Source organism: Moschus berezovskii, chromosome X, assembly GCF_049115385.1.
Source record: "Moschus berezovskii isolate FMDL1 chromosome X, NW_MosBer_1.0, whole genome shotgun sequence".
NCBI lineage: Eukaryota > Metazoa > Chordata > Mammalia > Artiodactyla > Moschidae > Moschus > Moschus berezovskii.
Genome location: NC_142488.1, coordinates 40,183,728 through 40,189,871, shown reverse-complemented (window position 1 = coordinate 40,189,871; position 6,144 = coordinate 40,183,728). Strand labels below are relative to the sequence as shown.

Below are 6,144 nucleotides of genomic sequence, written 5' to 3'. Positions count from 1 at the left end.
GGGATGTAATGTACAGCATTGTGACTATGGTTAATAATACTGTATCGAATATTTGAAAGTTGCTAAGGACTGCAAGGAGATCCAACCAGTCCATTCTAAAGAAGATCAGTCCTGGGTGTTCATTGGAAGGTCTGATGCTAAAGCTGAAACTGCAATACTTTGGCCACCTCATGCGACGAGTTGACTCACTGGAAAAGACTCTGATGCTGGGAAGGCTTGGAGGCAGGAGGAGAAGGGGACGACAGAGAATGAGATGGCTGGATGGCATCACTGACTCGATGGACATGAGTTTGAGTGAACTCTGGGAGTTGGTGATGGACAGGGAGGCCTGGCATGCTGTGATTCATGGGGTCGCGGAGAGTTGGACATGACTGAGCGACTGAACTGAACTGAACTGAACTACTTTAAAATATTGTAGTGGTTTTTGCCATACATTGACATGAATCAGCCATGGGTGTACATGTGTTTTCCATCCTGACCCTCCCTCCCACCTCCCTCCCCATCCCATCCCTCTGGGTCATCCCAAGGCACAAGCCCTGAGCACCCTGTCTCATGCATCAAACCTGGACTGGCGATCTATTTCACATATGATAATATACATGTTTCAATGTTGTTGTCTCAAATCATCTCACCCTCGTCTTCTCCCAGAGTCCAAAAGTCTGTTCTTTACATCTGTGTCTCTTTTGCTGTCTCACATATAGGGTCATCGTTACCATCTTTCTAAATTCCATATATATGCGTTAATACACTATATTGGTGTTTTTCTTTCTGACTTACTTCACTCTGTATAATAGGCTCTAGTTTCATCCACCTCATTAGAATTAATTTAAATGTATTTTTTTATATAATCCCATCTTTCTTTCTTTTCGTTTTTTAATTTTTATTTATTTTATTTTATTTATTTTAATTGGAGGCTAATTACTTTACATTATTGTATTGGTTTTGCCATACATTGACATGAATCAGCCATGGGTGTACATGTGTTCCCCATCCTGAACCCACCTCCCACCTCCCTCCCCATCCCATCCCTCAGGGTCATCCCAGTGCACCAGCCATGAGCACCCTGTCTCATGCATCAAACCTGGACTGGCGATCTATTTCACATATGATAATATACATGTTTCAATGCTGTTCTCTCAAATCATCTCACCCTCGCCTTCTCCCACAGAGTCCAAAAGCCTGTTCTTTACATCTGTGTCTCTTTTGCTATCTCGTATATAGGGTCATCATTACCATCTTTCTAAATTCCATATATATGCGTTAGTATACTATATTGGTGTTTTTCTTTCTGACTTACTTCACTCTGTATAATAGGCTCTAGTTTCATCCACCTCATTATAATTAATTCAAATATATTCTTTTTAATGGCTGAGTAATATTCCATTGTGTATATGTACCACAGCTTTCTTATCCATTTGTCTGCTAATGGACATCTAGGTTGCTTCCATGTCCTGGCTATTGTAAACAGTGCTGCGATGAACATTGGGGTACACATGTGTCTTTCAATTCTGGTTTCCTCGGTGTGTATGTCCAGCAGTGGGATTGCTGGGTCGTATGGCAGTTCTATTTCCAAAGAAGACATACAGATGGCTAACAAACACATGAAAAGATGCTCAACATCACTCATTATCAGGGAAATTCAAATCAAAACCACAGTGAGGTACCATCTCATGCCGGTCAGAATGATTGCTATCCAAAAGTCTACAAACAATAAATGCCGGAGAGGGTGTGGAGAAAAGGGAACCCTCTTACACTGTTGGTGGGAATGCAAACTAGTACAGCCACTAAGGAGAACAGTGTGGAGACTCCTTAAAAAACTGGAAAAAGAATTATTTTCTTAAAATATTGAGTAAACACATCAGTGATTGCACACTACTAGGGAAATAGGTTTAGTTCAGGCACGTTGCTAAACAAATAAACAAACAACAAAAACAAGCCCAGGGGAGAGGATAATCAGAATCCAGAGATGCTACCATACATTATTGAAAATGTCCAGTTTTCAACAAAAAGGCAAGCACAAAACAAAAAAAGGACAGTGTGACCCATACACAAGAAAAGGCAGGCAATAGAAACTATCTCTGAAAGATCTTAGGTGATGGACTCACCAGACAAAGAATTCAAAGCAGGTGTTACAAATATGTTCAAAGAACTAAAGAAAATGATGTTTAAAGAATTTAAAGGAAAACTAACAATAATGACTCATCAAATACAGAATATCAATAAAGAGACAAAAATTATATTAAAAGGACTATTTTCAAAATCTAGAGTTTAAAACTACAATAACTGAAATGAGAAATTCACTCATTTCAGGGATTCAAACATTTAAACTGGCAGAAGAAAGAATTGGCAAACTTGAAGGTAAATCAATGGAAACTGTCCTATCCAAAGAACAGAAAGAAAACATATTGAAGAAATTTTAACAAAATTTGAGAGATCTGAGACACATCATAAAGTACACATCATATGTGTACCGACATATGTGTTCCTGGAGTTCAAGAAGAGAAACAAAAAGGGACAGAAAGAAACATTTGAAGACATAATGGCTAAAAATGCTTCTTCTTGTTGTTCACTCGCTAACTCATGTCCAACTCTTTGCAACCCCATGGACTGCAGCAGGCCACACGTCCCTGTCCTTCACCATCTCCTGGAGCTTGCTCAAATACATGTCCATTGAGTCAGTGATGCCATCCAACCACCTCATCCTGTCATCCCTTTCTCCTCCTGTCCTCAATCTTTCCCAGCATCAGGGTCTTTTGCAATGAATTGGCTCCTCACATCAGGTGCACAAAGTATTGGAGCTTCAGCTTCAGCATCAGTCTTTCCAACGAATATTTAGGGTTGATTTCCTTTAGGATTGACTGGTTTGATCTCCTTGCTGTCTGAAGGACTCACAAGAGTCTTCTCCAGCACCACAATTCAAAAGCATCAATCCTTCAGCACTCAGCCTTCTTTATGGTCCAACTCTCACATCAGTACATGATTAATGGAAAAATCATAGCTTTGACTATATAAACCTCTGTCAGCAAGTGATGTCTCTGCTTTTTAATATGCTGCCTATACTTGTCATAGCTTTTCTTCCAAGAAGTAAGCATCTTTTAATTTCATGGCTGGAGTCATCATCCACTATGATTTTGGAGCCCAAAAAACTAAAATCTGCCACTGTTTGTACTTTTCCCCCTTCTATTTGCCATGAAGTGATGGGACTGCATGCCATGTTCTTTGTTTTTTGAATGCTGAGTTTTAAGCCAGCTTTTTCACTCTCCTCCTTCACCCTCATCAAGAGGTTCTTAAGTTCCTCTTTGTTTTCTGCCATTAGAGTGGTATTATCTGCACATCTGAGCTTATTCATATTTCTTTCAGCAATCTTGATTCCAGCTTGTGATTCATCCAGCCTGGCATTTCACATGATGTACTTTTCATAGCAGTTAAATAAGCAAGGTGACAATATATAGCCTTGACATCCTCCTTTCCCAATTTTGAACCAGTCCATTGTTCCATGTCCAGTTCTAACTGTTGCTTCTTGACCTGCATACAGGTTTCTCAGGAGGCAGGTAAGGTGGTCTGATATTTCCATCTCTAAGAGTTTTCCACAGTTTGTTGTGTCCACACAGTCAAAGGCTTTCACTTAGTCAATGAATCACAAGTAATTTTTTTTAATTCCCTTGCTTTTTCGATGATCCAACAGATGTTGGCAATTTGATCTCTGGTTCCTCTGCCTTTTCTAAATCCAGCTTGTACATTTGGAAGTTCTTGGCTGACATATTGTTGAAGCCTAGCTTGAAGGATTTTGAACATCACCCTGCTAGCGTGTGAAATGAGTACAATTGTACAGTACTCTGAACATTCTTTGGCATTGTCTTTCTTTTGGATTGGAATGAAAACTGACCTTTTCCAGTCCTGTGGCCATTGCTGAATTTTCCAAATTTGCTGGCATACTGAGTGCAGCACTTTGACAGCATCATCATTTAGGATATGAAATAGTTCAGCCAGAATTCCATCAGCTCCACTAGCTTTGTTCATAGTTATGCTTCCCAAGGCCCATTTGACTTCACACTCCATGATGTCTGGCTCCAGGCAAGTGACCACACCATCCTGGTTATCTCGGTCATAACAACCTTTTCTGTATAGTTCTTCTGTGTACTCCTGCTTCCTCTTCTTCATCTCTTCTGCTTCTGTTATGTCCTTGCTGTTTCTGTCCTTTATTGTGCCCATCTTTGCATGAAATGTTCCCTTGGTATCTCCAATTTTCTTGAAGAGATCACTAGTCTTTCCCATTCTACTGTTTTCCTCTATTTCTTTGGACAGTTCACTTAAGAAAGCTTTCCTATCTCTCCTTGATATTCTCTGGAACTCTGCATTCCTTATCAAAAGCATTAATCTACACATTCAAAAAGCTCATGAACTCCAAACAGAGGGGAAAAAATCCATACTGAGATACATCAAAGTGCTATTGTATGAGGGGACTCAATAGTTTAACATCAAAAATGGTGAAAGTCCAGAAAGCAGTAGGGTGAAATGTTCAAAGTTGTTGTTTAGTCAATAAGTCATGTTCAACTCTTTTGTGACCCCGTGAACTGTAGCCCCCAGGCTGTCCATGGGATTTCCCAGGCAAGAATACTGGAGTGAGTTGTCATTCTTTCCCCAGGGGATCTTCCTGACCTAGGGATTGAACCCTCGCCTTCTGCATTGACAAGGGAATTCTTCACCACTGAGCCACCAGGGAAGCCCATATTTGAGTTACTGAAAGAAGAAAAAAATCAACCAAGAATCCCATATCTGGTAAAACTATATTTCAAAAATGAATGTGAAATAAAGACATTCCTGGATAAAGATGATTTGTCTTATAAAGAATACTAAAGAAAATTCTTCAGGCTGAAAAGAAATGGCACTAGACAGTAATTCATAGCCACACAAAGAAATAAAGAGCATGAGTAAAGGTAATTATGTAGTTCAATAAAAGAGATAGTATAAAGAGAGTTTTTCTCTTTTCTTCTCAACATATTTAAAAGAGAATTGCATAAAGAATAGTTATAATTGGAGGAATACAGCATATAAAGAAGCAATATATATTACAATAATATCACAAAGGTGGGGGAGAGGGAAAAGGGCTATATTGGAGCAATTTCTATATTTTACTGAAATGAAGTTAGAATTATCTGAAATAGATTGTTTTTAGTTAAGAAGCATATTGTAATTCCTCCAGAAGAACCATAAGGAAATCATTCCAAAAATATAATTAAAAACAAAAAACAAAGGCATTTAAAGAGTATACCAGAAAAAAATTATTTAATACAAAAAAAGGTATTAAGGAATACAGGAACAAAAAGACATGATACACAGCAAATAAATAAAAATTGAGATACGATACAAATACATAAAAACCTACACTAAAAATAAATTATTATGTGCACTTTGGCATCACATACACAAAAATGGCAAAGAGATGGAAAAGATTAGCCTGGCCCCTATACAAGGATGATATGCAGTTTCATAGCTTTCCATATTGTTTTGAGTGAAAAGCCTAATCCTGAATTATTACATAATGCATGGTTCTCTTCACATAACATTTTTGAAATGACAAAATTTTAGAAATAGAGGTCAGGTTAGTGTTTGCCAAGGGTCAGGGAGGGGCAAGGGTATTGGTGGCAGGGAAGTGGGAGTGATTATAAGAGAGCAACAGGAGCGATCTTGTGGTGTTGGAACCGCTCAGTACCTTGGCAGGTGATGAAATTGTATAGCACTTAATAAAAACCCATAGCCTTCCATTCCATGCCCTACACACACACAAACACAAAAAAAATGAGTATAAATAAAACTAGGAAAATCTGACTAAGAGCTGTGGATCTTATCAATGTCAATATCCAGGTTATATTATTACAACTTTGTTTTGCAAAACGCTGTGCTGTGCTGTACTTAGTCACTCAGCTGTGTCTGACTCTTTGCAATCCCATGGACTGCAGCCTCTAGGATCCTCTGTCCATGGGGATTCTCCAGGCAAGAATATGGGAGTAGGTTGACATGCCCTCCTCAAAGGGATCTTACCAGTCCAGGGATCGAACCCAGGTCTCCCACATTGCAAGCGGGTTCTTTACCGTCTGAGCCACAAGGGAAGCCCAAGAACACTGGAGTGGGTAGTCTATCCCT

At 39.1% G+C, this 6,144-nt stretch overlaps 1 non-coding gene across 1 annotated transcript; it reads left to right on the top strand.

Moving 5' to 3' along the window:
* Nucleotides 1-5,405: 5,405 nt before the first annotated feature.
* On the top strand, nt 5,406-5,508 carry LOC129535318 (U6 spliceosomal RNA). Its single transcript, XR_008681593.1, has one exon. It is a non-coding gene; the product is annotated as a U6 spliceosomal RNA (small nuclear RNA).
* The last annotated feature ends 636 nt before the right edge of the window (nt 5,509-6,144 follow it).